Source organism: Somniosus microcephalus, chromosome 4 (assembly GCF_052327205.1).
Source record: "Somniosus microcephalus isolate GS21.2 chromosome 4, FLI_Smic_1.0, whole genome shotgun sequence".
NCBI classification, from domain to species: Eukaryota; Metazoa; Chordata; class Chondrichthyes; order Squaliformes; family Somniosidae; genus Somniosus; species Somniosus microcephalus.
The window spans coordinates 267,061,450-267,086,213 of NC_140990.1; the positions used below are offsets into that span (position 1 = coordinate 267,061,450).

At 44.7% G+C, this 24,764-nt stretch overlaps 1 protein-coding gene across 21 annotated transcripts in view; it reads right to left on the reverse strand.

The window, feature by feature from the left end:
* The window catches only part of baz2ba (bromodomain adjacent to zinc finger domain, 2Ba), a 367,748-nt gene that overhangs the window by 248,301 nt on the left and 94,683 nt on the right, over positions 1–24,764 (reverse strand). Inside the window, exon 1 of one of the 21 annotated variants that reach the window (XM_085986370.1) lies at positions 10,197–11,769. The exons of the other annotated variants lie outside the window; for them this stretch is intronic. The gene's annotated coding sequence lies outside the window, so the exon portion shown is untranslated. Of the gene's footprint in view, positions 1–10,196; positions 11,770–24,764 lie in introns of those variants that run through there. 21 annotated transcript variants of the gene reach the window in all.

Sequence of the window (24,764 nt, forward strand, 5' to 3'; positions counted from 1 at the left end):
AGCACAAACAGGTCATTCGATCCATTAAGTCTGTGCTGCTGTTTTTCTCCACGAACCACCAAGAGTAATCCTATTTTCCTGCTCATTCCAATTTATTCCTCCTTTTAAAGGAACGAATTTCCTTTGAAAATTTATGGACGCTACTTAAACATCCATAGCAGAGAATTACACATTCTAACCACTATCTGTAAAAAAAAATGTAACTTCATTCTTTTTGCGGTTACCTTCAATTTGTGCCCACTTGTAAGCAATTCATTGGTCAATGAGAACAATCTATCACAATTTACCTAGTGAATATATTTAGGTATCCAAACATCGGACTTAAGACATGAAAAGCATCAGCTCACAACAATCCCAATCCTCTTATTCAATCTTATTATGGCCTTCAGTCATTTTACCCCTTCCTCACATTACTTCTGCCAAGACTCTACCCCGCCCTAGACCTGAACTCAACACACTAGTTTTTTCCTACCTCCGCTCAGGCCCTCTCCAAATTTATCCTGTCCATGAAACCCACCACCTACTCTCTCGACCCTATTCCCACTAAATGGCTGACCACCTAACTTGCCTTCCTGGCCCACATGCTAGATGATAATGGCCCAGAAATTCGGGTTGGGGGCTTCCCGCGGGTGCAAGCCCCCGATCTGCACTTACCTTGCGCGCCGGCCGTTGAGCTGTGGGCCCCCGTGAAATTCCGATCCGGGGCCTGGTCCAGCTGCCAGCGCGCAGTGCTTGCGTATCCCAGGGGCGCAGTTAATTCGATGCGTCCCCTGGGATAACGTGGGCCATGGGGAGCCAATTGGAGCAGGGAATGCTCCATTCATAAGACTGACAGGAAGAGCTGTCAAGACTTATAAATACTACGGCCCCAAAACAGCACTAAATCTTCAAATAAATTTTTTAAAAACCATCACATTTTTAAAATAAACTATAAATTACATGAAATAACTATTTTAAACAATAATTTAAATTTTTGAAGAAAATAATTTTATTTTCTAACGGGGCTAAAAATAAACTTACCTTGCTTTAAAGTATTTAAAAATAATAAACCTGTGGAAAAAATGTTTTAATTTTAATTAATTCACCACTTACCTTGTAAAAAAGCAGGCCTTACGACTGCTTTTTACATGTCTAACTTCTGGAGACTTACCCTCCCGGGAAAACCTGTAAAAAAAAAACGAAGTTCGATGCGCACGCGCTGCCTCTCCCGCGCACGCGTTCGACCTCCGAACCCCTTCGTTCAGGGGATCGGAAGTGCCGGTTTCCCGCGCATGCAGGAAACTGGCACTTCCATTGGGCTTACGGGTGAGTACCCCGTGCGTACTCACCCGTGGAGACCCGAATTTCTGGGCCATTGTAAATGGTTACTTCTCCTCAGGTGCTGTGTCGCTCCTTTTCAAAGCTGCCGTCATCACCATCTCAAAAAAATACACGTTTGACCCAACTACCACCCCATTACCAACCTCCTTTTCCTCTCCAAAGTCCTTGAACATGTTGTTGCCTCCCAAATCTGTACCCATCATGCAACTCCATGTTTGGATCTCTCCAATCTGGTTTCTGCTCCTGCCGCATCAATGAATCGGCCTTAATCAACGTCACAAATGACATCCTCCGTGTTACCATGTTTCACTATCCCTCCTTATTCTTCTTGACCTGTCTACAGCCTTTGACACGGTTGACCACACAATCCTCCTCCAATGCCTCTCCTCCATTGTGTAGCTAAGTGGGATTCGCCTGGTTCCACTCTTACCTATCCAGTCATAGCCAGAAAACCTCTCTTCCCCACCCTCACACCGTTACCTCTGGAGTCCCCAATCTATCCTTTGTTTCCTCCTATTTTTTTTATTCATATATGAGATGTGGGCGTCGTTAGCAAAGCCAGCATTTATTGCCCATCCCTAATTGCCCTCGAGAAGGTGGTGGTGAGCCACCTTCTTGAACTGCTGCAGTCCATGTGGTGAAGGTACTCCCACAGTGCTGTTGGGGAGGGAGTTCCAGGATTTTGACCCAGCGAAAATGAAGGATCGGCGATATACTTCCAAGTCAGGAAAGTGTGTGACTTGGAGCGGAACTTGGGGGTAGTGGTGTTCCCATGTGCCTGCTGCCCTTGTCCTTCTAGGTGGAAGAGGTCGCGGGTTTGGGAGGTGCTGCCGAAGCAGCCTTGGCGAGTTGCTGCAGTGCATCTTGTAGATGGTACACACTGCAGCCACCGTACGCCAGTGGTGGAGGGAGTGAATGTTTAAGGTGGTGGATGGGGTACCAATCAAGTGGGCTGCTTTGTCCTGGATGGTGTTGAGCTTCTTGAGTGTTGTTGGAGCTGCACTCATCCAGGCAAGTGGAGAGTATTCCATCACACTCCTTACTTGTGCCTTGTAGATGGTGGAAAGGCTTTGGGGAGTCTGCGGCGAGTGTCTCGCCTCCCGAATACCCAGCCTCTCACCTGCTCTTGTTGCCACAGCATTTATGTGGCTGGTCCAGTTAAGTTTCTGGTCAATGATGACCCCCAGGATGTTGATGGTGGGGGATTCGGTGATGGTAATACCGTTGACTGTCAAGGGAAGGTGGTTAGACTCTTGCTTGTTGGAGATAGTCATTGCCTGGCACTTCTGTGGCGTGAATGTTACCTCATCTACATGTTGCCCCCTACAACATCATCTGAAGACACATCTTCAGGTTTCACATGTACACTGACGATACCCAGCTCTACCTCGCCACCACCTCTCTCAAACCCTCTACTACCTCTGTGCTGTCAAACTGCTTGTCCGACATCCAGTCTTTGATAAGCTGACATTTTCTCCAATTAAACATTGGGAAGACAGAAGCCAGTCTCTTTGGCCCACACCACATACTCCATTCCCTAGCCACAGATTCTATTTCCCCCCCCCTTGGCCACTGTCTCAGGCCGAACCAGACTGTTCGGTAACCTCGGCATCCTATTTGACCCCGAGCTGAGCTTCCGACCTCTATAATCCCTACATCACAAAGACTACCTACTTCACCTTCGTAATATCGCCCATCTCTGCTGAAACCCTCATCCAAGCTTTTCTTACCTCCAATCTCGGCTTTTCCAATGCTGTCTTGGCGGGCTTCCGATCTTCCACCCTCCATAAACTATGTAAACTACATTGGTTCCCGGTCCACCAACACCTCAATTTTAAAATTCTCATTGTGTTCAAATCCCTCCATGGCCTTGCTTCTTCCTGTCTCTAACCTCCTCCAGCCCTAAAACCCTCCGAGAACTCTGGCCTCTTGTCCATCACCCCACCCCCACTTCCTTCGCCCCACAATTGGTGGCCGTACCTGCAACCATCTAGGCACTAAGCTCTGGAATTCCCTCCGCCTCTCTCTCTCTCAATAACAACTTGCATTTATGTAGCGCCTTTAATGTAGTAAAACTTCCAAAGGATCTTCACAGGAGCATTAACAAACAAAATTTGACACCGAGGAGATATCAGGACAGACGACCAAAAGTTTGGTCAAAGAGGTAGGTTTTAAGCAGCGTCTTAAAGGAGGAGAGAGAGGTAGAGAGGCGGCGAGACTTAGGGAGGCAATTCCAGAGCTTAGGGCCTAAATAGCTGAAGGCATGGCCGCCAATGGTGGAGCGATTAAAATCAGGGATGCACAAGAGGCCAGAATTGGAGGAGCGCAGAGATCTTGAAGGGTTGTGGGATTGGAGGGGGTTACAGAGATAGGGAGGGGCGAGGCCATGGAGAGATTCCCTAGATTCAGGAAAGGTCCCAGCAGATTGGAAGGTAGCAAATGTAACCCCGCTATTCAAGAAAGGAGGGAGAGAGCAAACAGGGGAACTACAGGCCAGTTTGCCTGCCATCAGTCGTCAGGAAAATGCTGGAATCATTATTAAGGCAGTGGTAACAGGATACTTAGAAAATCATAATACGGTTAGGCAGAGTCAACATGGTTTTATGAAAGGTAATTAGTGAGACACAAATTTATTAGAGTTTTTTGAGGATGTAACTAGCAGGGTAGATAAAGGGGAACCAGTGGATATAGTAATTTGGATTTCCAAAAGGTATTTGATGAGGTGTCACATAAAAGGTTGTTAAGCAAGATAAGGGCACATGGGGTTGGGGGTAATGTATTAGCATGGATAAAGGATTGGTTAACAGGCAGAAAACAGAAAGTAGGGATAAACGGGTCATTTTCAGGTTGGCAGGCTGTAACTAGTGGGGTGCCGCAAGGACCAGTGCTTCGGCCTCAGCTATTTACAATCTATATTAATGATTTAGATGAAGGGACCGTGTGCAACGTATCCAAGTTTGCCGACGATACAAAGCTAGGTGGAAAAGTAACATGTGAGGAGAACACAGAGCCTGCAAAGGGATATAGACAGGATAAGTGAGTGGGCAATAAGGTGGCAGATGGAGTATAATGTGGGGAAATGTGAGGTTATTCACTTTGGTAGGAATAGAAAAACAGAATTTTTTTTAAATGATGAGAAACTATTAAATGTTGGCGTTCAGAGAGATTTAGGTACAGCAAGCAATTAGCAAGGCAAATGGCATGTTGGCCTTATTGCTAAAGGGTTGGAATACAAGAGTAAGGAAGTCTTGCTACAACACACCTGGAGTATCGTGCGCAGATTTGGTCTCCTTATTTAAGGAAGGATATACTTGCCGTAGAGGCGGAGCAACGAAGGTTCACTAGATTGATTCCTGGGATGAGAGGGTTGTCTTATGAGGAGAGATTGGGCCTATACTCTCTGGAGTTTAGAAGAATGAGAGGTGATCTCATTGAAACATAAAAGATTCTGAGGGGGATTGACAGGATAAATGCCGAGAGATTGTTTCCACTGGCTGGAGAGTCTAGAACTAGGGGCATAGTATCAGGATAAGCGGCCGGCCTTTTAAGACTGAGATGAAGAGGAATTTCTTCACTCAGAGTTGTGAATCTTTGGAATTCTCTGCCCCAAAGTGCTGTGGATGCTGAGTCATTGAGTATATTCAAGGCTGAGATAGGTAGATTTTTGAACACCAGAGGAATCAAGGCATATAGGGATAGGGCAGGAAAGTGGAGTTGAAGTTGAAGATCATCCATGATCTTATTGCATGGCGGAGCAGGCTCGAGGAGCCGTATGGCCTACCCCTGTTCCTAATTCTTATGTTCTTAAGTTCTTATGATTTGAAAACAAGGATGAGAATTTTAAAATTGAGGCATTGCCGGACTGGGAGCCAATGTAGGTCAGCGAGCACAGGGGGGATAGGTGAACAGGACGTAGTGTGAGTTAGGGTACGAGCAGCAGAGTTTTGGATGAGATCAAGTTTATGTAGGTTGGAAGATGGGAGGCTTGGAATAGTCAAGTCCAGAAGTAACAAAGATATGGATGAGTGTTTCAGCAGCAGAAGAGCTGAGGTAGGGGCGCAGTCGGGTGATGTTACGGAGGCAGAAGTAGGTGGTCTTTGTGATGGAGTGGATATGTGGTCGGAAGCTCAGCTCGGGGTCAAATATGACACCAAGGTTGCAAACGGTCTGTTTCAGCCTCAGACAGTTGCCAGGGAGAGGGATGGAGTTGATGGCTAGGGAACGGAGTTTCTGGCGGGGATCTAAAACAATGGCTTCAGTCATCCTAATATTTAGTTGGAAGAAATTTCTGCTCATCCAGTACTAATGTCAGACCGATGCTGCTTAATACCTACCTCTTTGACCAAGCATTGGTCACCTGTCCTAATGTCTCCTTCTTTGGCTTGGTGTCAATTTTTAATTCTCCAATTATGCTTTTGTGAATGCCTTGGGATGTTTTACAATGTTAAAAGAGCTATATAAATGTAAGTTGGTGTTGTACTTCAGCAGGTGTCACCGGCCCTCAGCCAAGTGGTAATCTGTGTGTGAGCCTTGGCTATGAGTGTTGGCAGGATATTTTACCATTGAAGCACCATGATCTGGTCCTCATTCACGTCATTTTATTTCATCATCTAGATGTCCAATCTGCACAGAAACCTTTCACCAAGGTTAATAATCTCTAAATGGAGTTTCTGAGAGATCCACAAAAGTACAATATTTGCCTGATATAGAATCTACATTCTCCGCACCCCACTTCCTGAAGCCTGGAGACCTTAGGTCAGGTTGCAAAGAGCCAAGGCTGAGGGAACCCAAATTGTGCACAAGAACACTGCAGGACTTTAGCCTGATAGCACCCCACACAGTTCATAAGCACAGACTACTGATAATTTTCCCATTGCTTGTCCAGCCAGGACTACCTTACGCATCAGAACTTGCAAGTTATCTTCAGCTGAGCAGAAAGAATCCCAAGGTACCAGTGATAGCTATATCCTTGCAGATACCATTGATGAGACAGGCTGGTTGGTCAACCATTAACAATGCTCGAGTACACTCCAGACTTTATTGTTTCAGGTCTTGGATTGCAGAGTTAGCCATAGAGGACCAATGCTGTTTCAATCCCTCATCGACAGGCATGTCAATTTGCAGGCAACTCAGCCTCAAAGAAACCCAGCTTACCTTCCCCTCTCCCAGGAAGATAATCAACTGTAATCAGCAGTTGTCACAGGAAAGCAATTAGGAGTGTCAACCTGTTTGATATGCTCCCCTCTTCCCTCAACCTAAAATACCAAGGCCAATCATCACTCAGTACAGATCAGTCATCAAACCTGGTCTTCCGATTTCCTTCGCTCTATCATTGGCGGCTGTGCCTTCAACTGCCTAGGCCCGAAGCTCAGGAATTTACTCCCTAAACCTCACTCCTCAAAACCTACCTCTTTCACTAAGCTTTTGGTCACCTGTTCTAATATCTCCTTGTGTGGCTCAGTATCAAATTTTGTTGAATAACGCTCCAGTGAAGCATCTTGGGAAGTTTTACTACGTTAAAGGTGCTATATAAATGCGAGTTGTTGTTATTACAGGGTTTAGCATCATACTGCACAAGGCGGTTACAGCACTGATGTACAATATTAGGCCTAGATATAGATTTCTTCCCCCCTCCCCCCCATTATAGCCTGGTATACACTAGGACATTTACTGTAACACATACCTTACTGTATCATGTAAAATGGTCGGGTCCCCAAGATATTGCAATGCACTTGGACAATAATCAATGAAGCACCTTTAAGAAGGCTTTAAATCCATCCATTAACCACAATTCTCCTTAAAATAAGAACTCCACATTATGAAAGCACGCATACCTGCATCAAACCATACAAAATGCTTAAAACATATCTGCATTTATTATGAAGTGAAGTAACAATAGATTTGTGATTCAGTCTTCATTGATGCATCAAATATACTTACACAGACACTTTTTAATTTGTAGTATTTCTATTGTAAAGTAAAAGTCTCAAACATCTACAATTATATTTACTCCAGCCAGCCTCACTGTGCAGAATTTCCTGTTTCTACAATACCTGCAACTTTTGTTCACCAGTGAATTACAATGAGTGTTGACGTTTGCACTATTACAAATTATATAGCAGGGCAAAAGATGCATCAATTCAATCGTAGCCTAACTAAATTATTGTGCAAATTTATGAATCTTTGAGATGCATGATGGGAAGCAGTGGTGGAAGGAAAAATACACCATTGAGTGGAGTCCAGGTCGAATAACTTCAGTAACTGAACTTCAGTAACTGAGCAAGAGAGAGCAGCGAGATCTGGCTAAATTATTACATTTTCTAGCATTTCTAACACGCCGTATACTTAATTTATACCAGATTTTAATAAACAGTTATTTGGTACAATCTCCAAGTCTGTATAAATGCACATTTTATATGTCCTGCAAAACTATGGAGTCAAAATACTCAAGAAACCACAGTAAACAGAACCTTCCTGCTAGCAATTGTGGTTAAGTTCTACAGAAAAAAAATTATGTGCAGAGAGGAGAAATAGGAGGAAAATGTTTTTGTTTTATTGGACAAGATTCTATATTCTCCACCCCCTCCCCCGTTCACATAATCTGCCCATCAAAAGACTTCAACTAAGTGCTCAGATCTACTTTTTAAACTTAAGTGTAGAGTTGAACACAATAAAAATTGTGTAGCAATGTACAGTAAAGAAAGCTCACCAACAGCTATTGGTTCTAGAAAAATACAGGCAAAGCTCATTGCAGATTCACGGAAGGAAGCAAAAGTACTGCAGTTCTCGCTGCAAGTTACTATATCAAGAGTTTCAACTAGGATCAGATAAAACACCGATTATGAGGGGTTTATAACTAATTAGAATATGGTTTGCCTGTACAATTATCTTGCTCGGACACATTCTCTTTATTTTAGAATATCACATTGTTCATTATAGTTTCTTGCCAAACTGCCATACAAATATGGTTTACATATATCTACAATTTTAATAAAACTCAATGCAGTGCAGCACTGCAATGCGCAGGTTCAATCCCTCACTGCCAATCTCAGTTGTACTGAACTAAGGAGCAAAAATATTAGTCTGCATTGGATTACTTGCATGTAGCTCCTGGAAGCCTGGCCAAAAATGCATTTTTGGTGCCTCAGAGGCAGGCCCCTGCCCTCTCTGACACAGAAGGTCAATTGAGCTAAGGTGTGTATCACGAGAGGGTAGAGACATTAAAAAAATGTTAAATACTTAGGTCACACCCCAACATCAGAGGCCTAGAGATACTAAATTGCTCCCAAGAAATTCTAGAACCAAAATTGTGCGCTTTCTGGTGTTCAAAAGAAACTTCCTGTCTGTTTCATTTTGCCCTAATTTATGTTTCCAACGTTCACAAAGTTCTGTTCACTGACCAATTTCATCCCTATTATATTTTACAACTAGGAATCCATGTGTGTTTTTAATTTGCTTCTCTTCAGTATAGCATTATTTTTATACAAATGCAGACCTGATACAATCCTCTCTGCTTTGAACTTAGTCGCAAATTGGGTCCAGTGGTTGCATTAAATAACACTAAGAAAACAAACACCCCATCCCCACCCATTGGTTGCATGCTTATATCCAGTCATTGCTTCTTGGAGCTTAAGTACAAGCTTTTTTGTTGAAGTATCAAATAAAAACAAGGCACATATCTAAAATTTCATAAAGCAAGACCAAAAAAAACATACAATTTAACCTGATGTAAACAGGCACTATCCAAGTTTTAAAAAATTCTAAATAGGAAATCCAATGCATAAAAGTCATACCTTTACATCCACCCTTAAATATCATGGAATACATTTACTTATAATCCAAAATTTACAGTGTTGTTTAAAGTATGATGAGCAAAAGGAAAATGTGTTTGTAAAACAGCAGTGCTTTCCAATTTATCACATAGTAAACAGGTCAAATTTCAATCATGTTCTAAAAATTAAATTAAAACTCAAATTAAGGCAATGTTTAAAAATAGAAAATGTACAATTTATTATAAGCTTCTCATTACTAGTGTTCTCCTTCTACTAGCTGAAGGGCCATTAGATCCACAAGAACAACTCAGGCCTCAATTTACAAAGACACGAAACAAGGCCAAACTCTTCTTGTACTGCATATTTAACGTCACAAAACACAATGGCACCATCTGCCATCTCACAATGCTACTCACCAACAAAAAAAGTAGGCCTCAACTGTGGGAGGGAAGTTACTTGTTTTATTTATTACTATTTAGTTCAATTTTCACCCATTAAAGTTTTGTGCCAAAACAATCAAATAATCAATTTGGCAATATTTTGTCCAGAAAAATTACTTTAGCAGATTAAAACTAAATTTTAATTGCTCGCCAATGGCTCAGTGACAAATTCACTGCATTTCCCATGTTGAGTTAGTGAATCACAGTGAGGGCAGGGGTAGTTGTACTACAGTTTCCTAACAAACCTGTACCTTAATGAGGACAGGGTCAGACTCTGCTGTGATGCCCCTAGTGTTGAATAGTCCACCAACATTATTTAGGCTCACACCTATGCTTGGGCAAAATACCAGAGGGCTTCTGGTACCTGTGGAACCATACATGAACATGAGTCATTATCTTAAGAGGGGGCAGGACAATTGTGTGTGATGGCAGAGGTAGAAGATGTAAAAGGCTCTACTAAAGAAAAACAGAAACACTGTAAACATCATTATTCTTAGGGTTGCCATCATTAATTATTTCCAATTATAAAACCTATTTCTGAAACATTTTCTTTTAAAAACACATAACAAGTGAAAAATAAGTCATGTATACAACTTATTAAATGCTACATCTGCTTCAAGAAACATTGTAAAGGTTTGCCCAATTTTTTGGTAAAGTACAGTACCTGTCAACCACACCAGCAGTTCTTGGAGAAAATGTTTTCACAGTATATCTAGGTAGTATGCTGCAGTATCAGTTTCATTGCATATTTTTGAAACTTTCCCAATTTAACCAAGGGTTTAAAAAAATTTAAAATGACTATTTTCTTCACTTCATTGCTGGTTTTGGCATTTCAGTCTTTTAGTTCTTCTCGACTTAATGTTGCCCTCAATTTATAAAAGTACATATGCAGAAACGACTTCTTTGCTTTTTTTAAAAAAAGAATAGGAACACATCCGTATACTGTAGTCTCTTGAGGAACAAGCAGTTATTTAATATCAGCTGCATAAACGGTGGTTTAATCAGGAAGTAGCCATTATCCTTCCACTGCACAGTAGTGACAGCTCTCGTAACAGACCGTGTTGTTTTTCAGTTTGTATGAATGAAGGAACGAATACATACTGTATTGCCAACAGCTACTGACCTTTGAGGTCACAAACACACAAGACACAACTCTGTTATTAGAAAAAAAGGCAGTTCAAAATGAAGCACAAGCCAACACGTTCCTTGTATATTTTAAAGATTTCTAAGGCAGCTGGTCTTCACCACACCATCTTGCCTCACACGCAAAACATGGCTGTCTTATTCAGAGATTAGCAATTATTGTAATGAGATACTGTCTGTGAGGTCAAAGCAATACTTCCTGCTGTTCACACATCATGATTTCCTGGAAACAACTAAAAGGCAGGTGGAGCAGTCAGCACACTGATGAGCTTGCACATATGAATAGGAACTCAAGCAGGTAAACCACATGCGTGTCACAACATGGAGCTCCACCTGATACCACAGAAAATTCTCTGCAATATAACTGACTGCCTTCCTATAGCAACCCAGAACTAAGACAACCTACTTCCAATTTTGTGCCCATTATTAAATGAATATAAATGAAACAAACACTATTTATTCTTAGCAAATATAATTTTAAATATAATTAAAATCTCCCTGATCAGTTATAAAGACCTCTGCACTTAGACAGAAAAAGTAGTGTAGAAATAACTTAGCCATTCTAATGCTGGAAAAACTAAATCATGAGGAAAAATAGTAAGCAGAGTCCTAAATGAAAAGGTCAAAATAGGCAGAATAGGGCAAACAAGGAAACCTGATTTAGAAAGTTGAAAAACAGTTATTTAATGTTGAAGAGTTTAAAAAAAGACTAGTTAAAGGGATAAAAATTGTAATTAGTTCGACACGGTTGAGGTTGGCGTGATTGAGTTATTTTGGTCAGAGTAATCCAACTACCATACATAACTTCAGGCATTATAGGTAAAATATTATTGTAAAAGGGAGAATTACCTACCTTATGAGGTAGCCTTCATTTTTCAAATGAAGTCTTCCTCCATACGGCATAGGAAAAGACCTGGGATGTTTGTAACATTCAATGAAAATTGTGAGGTACAATCTCCCTTTAAGACTTCTTTTGACATCTATGATGTGGTATAAAGTATGTAATAAGAGCAAAGCCTTAGATGACCTTAACTGGACATAAGGCTGCATCATGAAAAGCATATAACCTTAGACAATTTACAACAGCTACAGGCTTAACTATCTTTCCTTAGAAAATAAAAAGTCATGTTAGCTATGCTAAACTGTAATGTAAATTGGACGGAACAGAAGGTGGCTGAATATTAACCTTTACATAACAGATTGGAGACTCTCTAGTCTGTCCAAACCCATCAGAGAGATGGATAGGTCACTCAACTTTAACAAGACAGACCAAGAAATAATTTTCAAATAATATAACTGGGACAAAAGGAGATTTAAATTGTCTCAAACTCCAAAAGAGCGGTCAAAAATAAATGCAAATAAAAAGCATAAAATTCGTGTATTTGAATTAAATTATCAGACACCTGGACAGACAAAACATTTATATTCTGGTTATTGTTGCTTTTAAAAACAAGTTAGACAATTATCTGGAAATCAACCTAGTTTTTAAACTTGGCTCAGTGGTAGCACTCTTACATCTCTCGAGACTTGAACATGTAATCTAGGCTTACATTTCAGCACAGTACTGAAGGAGTGCTGCACTGTTGGATGAGACAACAACAACTTGTATTTATATGGCACCTAACGTAGTAAAACGTCCCATGGCGCTGCACAGGAGTATTTTAAGACAAAAAATGTGACCCCGATCCACATAAGGATAAATTAGGGCAGGTGACCAAAAGCTTGATCAAAGAGGTAGGTTTTAAGGAGCGTCTTAAAGGAGGAAAGAAAGGTAGCGAGGCGGACAGGTTTAGGCAGGGAATTCCAGAGCTTAGGGCCGAGGCAACAGAAGGCACGGCCACCAAAGGTTGAGTGATTATAATCAGGGATGCTCAAGAGGGCAGGATTAGAGGAGCGCAGATATCTCGGGGGGTTGTGGGGCTGAAGGAGATTACAGAGATAGGGAGGGGCGAGTCCATGGAGGGATTTGAAAACAAGGATGAAGATTTTGAAATCGAGGCACTGCTTAACCGGGAGCCAATGTAGGTCAGCGAGCACAGGGGTATGGGCGAACAGGACTTGGTGCGAGAGTTAGGACACAGACAGCCGAGTATTGGATGGCCTCAAGTTTACGTAAGGTGGAATGTAGGAGGCCAGCCAGGAGTGCATTGGAATAGTCAAGTCTAGAGGTAACAAAGGCATGGATGAGGGTTTCAGCAGCAGATGAGCTGAGGCAAGGGCGGAGACGGGCGATGTTATGGAGGTGGGAGTAGGCAGTCTTTGTTATGCTGCGAATATGTGGTCGGAAGCGCATTTCAAGGTCAAATATGACACCAAGGCTGCGAACAGTGTGGTTCAGCCTCAGACAGATTAGGGAGAGCGATAGAGTCAGTGGCTAGGGAACAGAGTTTGTGGTGGGGACCGAAAACAATGGCTTCGGTCTTCCCAATATTTAATTGGAGAAAATTTTTGCTCATCCAGAACTGTATGTCGGACAAACGATGCGGGAGCAGGAAGAGAAGCCATTGCAGGTGATTCTCTGGTTACAATTAGAGAGATAAAAATGGAACCAGTCGAATGCAGTCACACCCAGCTGGACGACGGTGGAGAGGCGTTGGAGAAGGATGGAGTGGTCAACCATGTCAAAGGCTGCAGACAAGTCAAGAAGGACGAGGAGGGATAGTTTACCTTTGTCACAGTCCAAAGGGTGTCATTTGTGACTTTGATGAGAGCCGTTTCGGTACTGTGGCAAGGGCGGAAACCTGATTGGAGGGATTCAAACATGGAATTGCAGGAAAGGTAGGCATGGATTTGGGAGGCGAAAACACATTCAAGGACTTGAGAGGAAAGGGAGGTTGGAGATGGGGGCGGTAGTTTGCAAGACAGAGGAGTCAAGGGTTGTTTTTTGAGGACAGGGGTGATGACGGCTGATTTGAGGGAGAGTGGGACAGTACCTGAGGAGAGAGAACCGTTAACAAATATGAGCTAACATAGGAGCCAGAAAAGGAAGTTGGGTGGTCAGCAGTTTGGTGGGAATAGGGTCGAGGGAGCAGGAGGTGGGTCTCATAGACAAGATGAGCACAGAGAGATCATGAGGGGAGATTGGAGAGAAACTGGAGAAAAAGGTGAGTTCAGGGCTAGGGCAGGGGGCAACCTTAGAGGAAGTTTGGCCCAGTGAGCTAGGGGAAGGAAGGGACGTGGCAGAGGCAGCTGAACGGATGGTCTCAATCTTATAGACAAAGAAGTCTACTCACATTTGTTATCGGAGGAGAGGGTGGAGGAGACAGGGGAGAGGGGTTTAAGAAGATGGTTAGCAGTAGAGAATAGGAGCCGGGGTTTATCTTTGCATTCCAGAATGATTCTGGAATAGTGAGCAATTTTGGCAGATGAGAGACATTAAACTGAGGTCCCGTTTGCCCTTTTTGATGGACTTAAAATATCCCATAGCACTATTCAAAGATCAGGGCAGTTTGCCCAGACAATATTTTTCCCTCAAACAACATCACTAAAACAGAATATATGGTCATTTGCTGTTTGTGGGACTTTGCGGAGCGCAAATTGGCTGCCACATTTCCCTACATTACAGCAGTGACTACACTTCAAAAGTACTTCATTGGTTGTGAAAGGCACTATATAAATCTAAGTTGTTACTTCGATAACTCACATGACAGGAAGAAAGAAGCCAATACTAGAACACATTATTATTAAAAATGGTCCATTTTTGTCACAAATGATCCTTCATTCTCGCATTAGGACAAGGAGGACTCGAGAGTAAACCTAGACCCTGATCATTTGGACAGAGCTGCCAAAATGTAAACCATCGGCACACAATTAATTTAAACAGTAGTGCAAAATGAAAATCCACAGATTGTTCCACGTGCTACTTTGCAGTTCCTTGTGGTTGTAATGTGTCCAAGGTTTGCCTATAAACTTTAGATAAGATTCATGGAATGATGTAGCCCAAAGGTTTCAGCTTGCTACAAAGTGCACGAATGAAGAATTCTACAACTTATATTTTAACTAGTTTTGTCACGGCCCAAGGACTGTAGGCCACAAAATGCTGATGACTCTTCTGGAAAGAGTTAACATGAACCACATGCTAAATGTGAGATCTGCAGACATCCTAGGGTTGCCAGCTCCCCAGATTGTCCAAGAGTTTCCCGGAATGGGGCATGAATCTCCCAGGCACCACTGCAAGCAGCTCAGGAGAACGTCACCCATTAAGTATCTCACTGTAGTAGAGCCCCCCATCCCCCAACCCAACACACACAGCGAGATCATCAGCTGTTGCCATGGAGGAGCTTGCAACTCAAACATCAGCTCCCTCTGTCACCACAGGGAGCCGGCCCAAGTTTAGGGGGGAAACAGCTGTAACTTTGAGGGTAACAGGGGGGGAAAAGAGAGAGAGAGTGTGAGGAGAGGTGCAAGACTGGGTCGGAAGAGGGTGAACACGATCTAGTGGGCAGGCAATTGGGGTTTGCAGGGGGGTAAGAATGTGTGACTGGAAGTCTGGGGAGAGTGACAGTGGATTAGGGGGATCGTTGGGGGGGGGGGGGGGGGGGGTGGAGGAAGAGAGGGAGACTGAGGAATGGGTGAGGGTTATTTCCTGCAGAGCCAGTAGAAGCAGCAGCAGCTGCGTGGAGAGTGAGAGCGGTGCAGAGAGGAGCAGCCAATAAAGAGGTGTGAACCCTGGGGACTTTACTCTGGGTAAATAGGAAAAGATTGTTTCCACTGGTGGGCGAATGGGGAACAAGGGGACGGAAACTCAGGATTCTCACTAGAAGATCGAAAAGGGAAGGGAGAAGGAAGGTTTTGAACTAAACACCAGTAGTGGAGTGCTTCACTACAAGTGGCCATTGAGGCAGAGACTAAAACATAATTTAAAAGGGAAGGGGATATGTATTTTAAAAGAGGAATATAAAAGGATCGGAGGGGAATGGGGTTACAGGAGAGAGCCTCAGCATCGATGCAGGTACTGCAAAATGGCCTCCTCCTGTGCTGTAATTTATACATTCTGTGAAAACTCTCCTTTATTGAGTCCACACTCGGAGTGGTTTAGAAATGTTGGTGCTGAGCTGAGTTTAGGACAATGTGCCTTGAGAAGTGCCCCCAACTTGTGAGATATTGCCTTATGTAGGGGAACGCAAATGTACACAACAGTGGCTGCACTAAAAAGCAATTGATTGCATATAAAACGCTTTGATATTTCTGAAAGACGTTATGAGACTCTTCATAAATGCGTTAGTTAGTTCTTAAAAATATCATCTGTAAAATCTATGTTGCTAAATTTCACGCTACAACAGACACGGCATTTGCTGTAGAGATTTTTTCCCAGATTTGCATGGCAAATCCAAAACAGCTTGCCCACAAACCCGATGAAAAAGGGACAATGGCCCAGAATTTGCAGTAGTAATAACGGTGAGGCTGTCAGCGTTCGCCGTTATTGCTGGGTAAAATTGACATCAAATTCTGGCGTCCGCATATGCGCATTTAAATGCAGAAATCCAGAACTTACTGTCAGAGATACCCTGCTCCCCCACAGGGTGCGCTGTTGCAGTCTTTGCAGATAGAATCAACATAGAAATCACTGATTACCCACTATTCTTGCTGTAAAGACCGACGAAAAGTCAAGCCTTGTTCAATCAGGAGTAACTGAGTTTTTAACAGTGTACCAAGTCATAATTACTGAACAACCTCTCTGGCCCTGAAAAATTAATTTTACAAGTGTGGAGTCTCATGCCAGCAGAAGAAAATTTAAAAGTTGCAAATTTAAAAAACATTTTTAAAGTTTGTATTTTGCTATTTAAGCTTCTCCCTTAATCCTATGTGTATGCCCCAATCTTTATTTTGCTTTCTTTACAATGATATAAATGTAATTTATATTTCCTACTTTGCCATCTGTAAGGATTCTTCAATTTGATTGGTTGATCAGTCTCCCTGCCCTATTCACAGACCCAGCAAATCCCCTGTAGATGGCGCCAAACTCAAATTGCCATTGGAAAAGAGGAAGTCTGCGTTCTCGAGCCCACTAAAACTTTTGCAGACAGTTTTTTTTTGAGAGGTGAACGGCCCTTCACCGCTGACTGCAATATCTGCGCCAATATGATTAGAAAATTCCTCCTTTGACAATGATTAAATGTTTTGGAATAAGTTGGAATTGTTCTGATTAGGAACTGTTCTATTAAGGATAAATGATTTACTAGCTGTGTGCCATTAGTGAAAGGAATTTTTTTTTTAAATACCAATCCAGACACACTTTTAAGATGAAAAGAAGTATGCTTTGCAGGCAACCAGTATTTCAAAACGTCTTTAAAAATATAATGAACTGCAATAATTAAGTAATTGTCACAGTGCTTTATTGGGCAATATGCTGGTGATACACAGCAGCAAGGACAATATTATGCCATCACAATGTGTCTCATTTGAACAGCTGGGTTCCATGGAAGATCAACGCGAGTGTGGTTCTAAAAGTCTGCTATAAAATAGAAACCAAACAGTAAAGCAAGTAGTCTCCAGTCCCTGGAGTGTAAATCTGACAGTGTTTTTTTTCAGTTTGCGGATCAAGTGTGTTGTATTAAAAAAAGCAAGGTCTTAGTTTATAATTTTACAATGTCCACTTTTCACAAAAAATGACCATTGCAAATCTCAGCACAACATCAGCATTTAAAACGCTTGTACCGAATACAGACTTCCATTCTTAAACTCATTCCTTATACAAAATACAAATTTCAATAACATACCGCACATCATCTGTAAATGCTTTTCCAAAACTTTTGGCAAACTACCAAGTTACTTACATTTAGGTTCTGCAGTCAACTATGGTGGTATTTATACAACACAGTTTTACATTTTTTCATTACTACCACTATTTAATGTTAAATTAATCCATTATATGCCATGCAGTCAACATACAATCTTTAGTACAACTATAAAATGGATTTAAATGTGTTAAGAAATAACTAACTTTCCATTTTTGTCACGTGCTGTGTCTTGAAGCTTTATGCATACTAACTTTTTGATGTGTTGCTGTAAAGGGACTACTTGTTTAAAGGATGTAAATAAATTATTGTACCAAATACAAATGTAACATGGGCAAATTAAGATTTGAACATTTTTCTTGTTTAATTACCAGTCAACCTATAACAGTATATAGTCATTCTAATTTGTTAAATCTAAATAAAAAAATACATTTTAAAACATGGATAATGCGCTTTTTGAAGTGTTCTATATACAACTTCAGATATTGTAGAAGGGTTCCCCCCTTGAAAGCACTTTATATAATTTTGATGATCTCCTATTGAAGCAACCACTTTTGATTCAGTTTGCTTTGCGGGGGGGGGGGGGGGGCGCGCGGTGGAGAAGAGAGGAGAAAGCAAGGTGAAAATTAAATATAGAACCACAAAGCTTTTAGTAAGCACAATTACAAGGGAGGGCCATATTTATCAACTACTTCTTCAGTGGAAAGGAATACCTGTGCTAAAGCTGCAATAGCTCATTGATTTTCTGCAAATTTTACAAGTCTTAATTTAAACTAAGCCAATCAAAAGAGTACTTTGTGTTACTAATATTTTTCTAGTCAGCAGCTTTACTGTAATATTGGTATTCATGATTTTGAACGCCTCTATCAAATCTCCCCTTAACCTTCTCTGCTCTAAGGAGAACAACCCCAGTTTCTCTAGTCTCGCCACATAACTGAAGTCCCTCATTCCTGGTACCATTCTAGTAAATCGCTTCTGCACCCTCTCAAAGGCCCGGACATCCTTCCTAAAGTGTAGTGCTCAGAATTGAACACAATAGTCCAGGTGGGGCCTAACCAGTGTTTTATAAAGGTTTGGCATTACTTCCTTGCTTTTGTACTCTATTCCTCTTTATTAATAAAGCCAAGGATCCCATGTGCTTTATTAACAGCCTTCTCAACTTGTCCTGCCACCTTCAAAGATTTCTGTACATACACCCGGAGGGGTCTCTGTTCCTGCACCCCTTTAAAATTGTATCATTTTGTTCATATTGCCTCTCCTCATTCTTCCTACCAAAATGCATCACTTCACACTTCTCTGCATTAAATTCATCTGCTACATGTCTGTCCATTTTACCAGTCTGTCTATATCCTCCTGAAGTCTCATCATTTACTACATTCCAGACTTTCGCATCATCTGCAAACTTTGAAATTATGCCCTGTATGCCAAAGTCCAGGTCGTTAATATACATCAAAAAAAGCAGTGGTCCTAATACCGACCCCTGCGGAACACCACTGTATATCTCCCTCCAGTCTGAGAAACAACCACTCACCACTACTCACTGCTTTCTGTCCTTTAGCCAATTTTGTACCCATGCTGCCGCTGTCCCTTTAATCCCATAGGCTTTAATTTTGCTAACAATTCTATTATGTGGTACTTTGTCAAATGCCTTTTGAAAGTCCATATACAGAACATCAACCGCACTACCCTCATCCACCCTCTCTGTTAATTCATCAAAGAACTCTATCAAGTTAGTCAAAACCGATTTGCCTTCAACAAATCCATGCTGAATTTCATTTATTAATCCATACTTTTCCAAATGGCTATTAATTTTGTCCTGGATTATGTTCCCCCTGATATACCTATCAATTCATCCAATGAAAAGCGACGAGTTAAGAAAGTAACTATAGGTTTTTATTGGCTAAATAACAGAGCCCACCCTCGTGGGTGATCGGATCCAACAAGGAGGAATACCAGCCAGTCGACCACCTTTATACCTGGGCAAGTAGGCGGAGCTACGGGCGGAGTCAGCAGTGGTCAGCCCAGGTATAACAGCGTGGCAAGAGGCGACCTCGTGTAGTGATACAACAGTGTAAACAGTGATAACCATAGTGTAACGATATAACAGTGATAACCATAGTGTAACGGTAGTGAACGGTAAAAGTGGTTTACCACATTCACCCCTTGTTTAGATTTGAGTCCGGCGGGGTGAAGTGTACTACCAGTTCGGGTATGTCAGTCTGTCCGGAGGCCTCGTAAGTCTTTCTGATCGGTGCAGCAGCGGCGGCGGTGTTGCAGTCTCCTGTGTTAATGCTGGTGTCTGCGTGGTTGACGAAGGCTCGTGGGGTTCCGGCATGCCGTCTACCTGGGCTGGATTTGGGGGGGGGGGGGGGGGGGGGGGTGACGGTGGTGTCTCAGGGGTGCCTGAGGGTGCAAGGTCTCGTAAGGAGACTGTGTCCTCCCGCCCGTCTGGGTATGCCACATAGGCGTACTGGGGGTTGGCGTGCAGGAGGACCACCCTCTCGACCAGGGGGTCCGTTTTATGGGCCCTCACATGCTTTCGCAGTAAGACGGGCCCCGGAGAAGTCAGCCAAGTTGGCAGCGTGGTTCCCGTAGTCGATTTCCTGGGGAAAACAAACATTCGTTCATGGGGGGTGGCGTTAATGGCAGTGCAAAGCAGTGACCGGATGGAATGCAGCGCTGCCGGGAGGACTTCCTGCCAGCGAGAGGTTGGGAGGCCCTTAGACTTTAAGGCTAAGAGAACGGCCTTCCAGACAGTCGCGTTCTCTCTTCCCACCTGGCCGTTCCCTCGGGGGTTGTAGCTGGTGGTCCTGCTTGCAGCGATACCTCTCGCTAATAGGAACTGGCGAAGTTCCTCGCTCATGAAGGAGGAGCCCCGGTCGCTATGTATATAGTTCGGGAACCCGAACAAGGCGAAGAGGTCGTTCAGGCATTTGATGACCGTGGTGCTGGTCATGTCTGGGCAGGGGAAGGCAAAGGGGAAACGGGAGTACTCATCAATGATGTTGAGGAAGTACACATTACGGTCAGAGGACGGGAGGGGCCCCTTAAAATCGATGCTCAAGCGCTCGAAGGGGCGGGTGGCCTTGATCAGGCTTGCTCTGTCCGGCCTAAAGAAATACAGTTTGCATTCGGCACAGGTTTGGCAGTTCCTGGTCATGGTCCTGACCTCCTCGATGGAGTATGGCAGGTTGCGGGCCTTAATGAAGTGGTAAAGTCTGGTGACCCCGGGATGGCAGAGGTCGTTGTGGAGGGTCTGCAGTCTATCAGTTTGCACGTTGGTGCATGTACTTTGTGATAGAGCATCTGGGGGTTCGTTCAGTTTACCAGGCCGGTACAAGATATCATAATCATAGGTGGAGAGCTCGATTCTCCACCTCAAGATCTTGTCGTTCTTGATTTTGCCCCTCAGCTTGTTATTAAACATAAAAGCGACCGAACGCTGGTCGGTGAGGAGGGTAAATCGTTTGCCTGCCAGGTAATGCCTCCAGCGTCGTACAGCCTCCACGATCGCCTGGGCCTCCTTCTCGACCGAAGAGTGTCGGATCTCAGGGCCCTGGAGGGTCCTTGAGAAGAAGGCCACCGGTCTCCCCTCCTGGTTGAGGGTTGCGGCTAGGGCGAAGTCGGATGCATCGCTCTCCACTTGGAAAGGGATAGACTCATCCACCGCATGCATTGTGGCCTTAGCAATGTCTCCCTTAATGAGGGAGAAGGCTGCGCACGCTTCTGCCGTCAGGGGGAAGGAGGTGGACTTCATGAGGGGTCTGGCTTTGTCCGCATAATTTGGCACCCATTGGGCATAGTAGGCGAAGAGCCCCAGGGTTCTCTTCAGCGCCTTTGGACAGTGGGGGAGGGGAAGCTCCATGAGGGGGCGCATTCTTTCGGGGTCGGGGCCGATGACTCCGTTCTCTACTACGCAGCTGAGGATGGCAAGGCGCGAGGTGTTAAACACACATTTCTCCTTATCGTAGGTGAGGTTCAGCCGTTGGGCCGTACGGAGGAATCTTTCCAGATTAACATAGTGGTCCTGCCGGTCGCGGCCGCAGATGGTGACGTTATCTAGATAGGGGAACGTGGCGTGCAGCCCGTTCTGGTCAACCATCCGGTCCATCTCCCTTTGGAAGACCGAAACCCCGTTGGTGACGCCGAAGGGAACCCTAAGGAAGTGGTAGAGGCGGCCGTTCGCCTCGAAGGCTGTATACTGGCGGTCCTCAGGGCGGATAGGGAATTGGTGATAGGCCGACTTAAGGTCGATGGTGGAGAATACCCGGTACTGCGCAATCTGATATGGTCAATCAGATATCACAGAATCACAGAATCTACAGTGCAGATAGAGGCCATTTCGGCCCATCGAGCCTGCACCGACACATATCCCACCCGATCCCCATAACCCCACGTATTTAATCCCCTAACACTAAGGGTCAATTTATCATAGCCAAATCAACCTAACCTGCACATCTTTGGACTGTGGGAGGAAACCGGAGCACCCGGAGGAAACCCACGCAGACACAGGGAGAATGTGCAAACTCCACACAGACAGTCACCCGAGGCTGGATTCGAACCCGGGTCCCTGGCGCTGTGAGGCAACAGTGCTAACCACTATGCCACCGTGCCCCCCCCGGGGAAGGGGGTATGCGTCCAGCTGGGTGTACCGGTTTATGGTTTGGCTGTAGTCGATGACTAGGCGGTTTTTATCGCCGGTCTCAACGACTACGACCTGGGCACGCCAGGGGCTGTTGCTCCTCTCGATGATGCCCTCCTTCAGGAGACGCTGCACCTCACAGCTAATAAAAGCTCTGTCCCCGGCGCTGTACCGCCTGCTCTTGGTGGCGACGGGTTTACAGTCGCGGGTGAGGTTAGCGAACAGGGAGGGGGGCGGGACCTTGAGGGTGGATAGGCCGCAGGTGGTATGCGGTGGGCGGTTTAAAGGCTGCTGGTTGTCGACTGTAAGTGGGGGGAGGGGTCCACCGTATGCCAAAGTGACACTTTGCAGGTGGGATTGGAAGTCCAGCACTAGTAGGACTGCAGCGCAGAGCTGGGGCAGGACGAGGAGTTTAAAATTTTTATACTCCGTGCCCCTAACCGACAGGGTCACAATACAGTAGCCGCTGATGTCTGTAGAATGGGGCCTCGATGCCATCGAGATCCGGTTGCGCGTTGGCCGGACAGTGAGGGAGTAGTGGCTCACCGTGTCTGGATGTATGAAACTCTCCGTGCTTCCGCTGTCGAACAGGCAGGTCGTGGCGTGGCCGTTTACTTTGATGTCCATCAGGGACTTGGACAGGTGATGCGGGCGAGCTTGGTCCAGTGTGACAGAGGCTAGTGTATGGCTGAGCGAGCTGCTGTAGTCTGCGGGTGAGGCGGTGGTCGGGTCTGGCGACAAGGTGGCGGTCGACTGTGGTGGACAAAATGGCGGCGCCCATGAGGTTGAATAAGATGGCTGCCCCCACAACTCACATGAGGCATTGCTGGTGTCGGTTGCCTTGATCAAAGATGGCCGCCCCCACGACTCACGAGGGGATACTGGCATCTGTGGCCTGGATGAAAGATGGCCGCCCCCACAATTCGCATGAGGCACTGCTGGCGTCTGTGGCTCTCCCCCTGCAGGCCTTAGCGAAGTGGCCTTTCTTCTGGCAATGGGAGCAAGTCGCGTTTCTCGCAGGGCAGCGCATCCTCGGGTGTTTCGCCTGGCCACAGAAGAAGCAGCCGGCGGCCCGATCGCGGGGGTCCGATGTTGCAGCCGGTACTGGGGGTGGCGGTCCCGATCGGTTCTGGGACGCCGACGCGGAGGTAGGTCCCGGAGGCGGCGTTGCGAGGGGTATTGCGGCCGGGGTCGGGCCGGAGTCCCAGCGTCGCGCAGTACAGTACCTGGAATACGCCTCGAGGTCCCGATGGGCCACTTCCAGGGAGCGGGCGAGGGCTGCAGCTGTGTTCAGGTCGAGGTCCTTTGATTCGAGCAGTCTTTGCCGTGAGTAGTCGGACCGAAGGCCTTTCACGAAGGCATCGTGGATATTCTCTTCAGTATTTTCTGCAGCCGTTACCGCTTTAAAGTCACAGTCCCTGCCGAGTGTTTGTAGCGCCCGTAAAAATTCATCTACAGACTCTCCTGGCTGTTGCGGGCGGGATCTTAGGAGGTGTCTGGCATACATAGAATTTACCGGGCTCCGGTACTGCTGTTTCAGCAGGTTGATGGCGGCCTTGTATGTAGTAAGGTCCTGTATGAGTGCGAATACTTTAGGGCTCACTTGGGCGGTCAGCACTCTTAGTTTGGATCTCTGAGGCACGCCGGATTCTCCCAGGTAGGATTCGAAACAGCTCAGCCAGTGTTTGAAGTCGAGGGCTGAGTTTGCTGCCTGTGGGTTTAGATCCAGGTACGGCGGTCGGAGGGCTCGCAGCCAGGCCGGCTGCTGTGGCTGTTGTAGCTGGGCGTCTGACTGGTCTGACGGTTCGTTAGACATTTTTAAAATTTAGCCAATAAAATTGATATACCTATCAATTCATCCAATGAAAAGCGACAAGTTAAGAAAGTAACTATAGGTTTTTATTGGCTAAATAACAGAGCCCACCCTCGTGGGTGAGCGGATCCAACAAGGAGGAATACCAGCCAGTCGACCACCTTTATACCTGGGCAAGTAGGCGGAGCTATGGGCGGAGTCAGCAGTGGTCAGCCCAGGTATAACAGCGTGGCAAGAGGCGACCTCGTGTAGTGATACAACAGTGTAAACAGTGATAACCATAGTGTAACGGTAGTGAACGAAAGAAGTGGTTTACCACACCCCCGTTAGGCTGACTAACCTGTAGTTGCCAGGTTTATCCCTCTCCCTTTTTTTTTAAGCAGGAGTGTAACATTTGCAATCCTCCAGTCCACTGGCACCAACCCCATATCCAAAAAGAATTGGAAGATTGTGGCCAGAGCCTCTGCAATTTCCATCCTTACTTCCCTCGGTAACCTAGGATGCATCCCATCCAGAATGGGTGACTTTTCTGCTTTGAGGGCTGCCAACCCTTAAATACATCTTCTTTATTTTTATCATTTGCAATATCACTACTTCCTCCTCCTTTACTGCTACATTGGCAATATCCTCTTCTCTAATGAAGACAGATGCAAAGTACTCATTTAGTACCTCAGCCATGCCCTCTGCCTCCATAAGATGATTTTCTTTTTGGTCCCTAATCGGCCTCACCCTTCCCTTGACTACCCTTTTACTATTTATATGTTTATAAAAGACTTTTGCGATCCCCTTTATGTGAGCCGCTAATCTATTCTCATACTCTTTCTTTGCCTCTAATTCCCTTTTTTAGATCTCCTCTGCACTTTCTATATTCAGCTTGGTTCTCAACTGTATTATGAA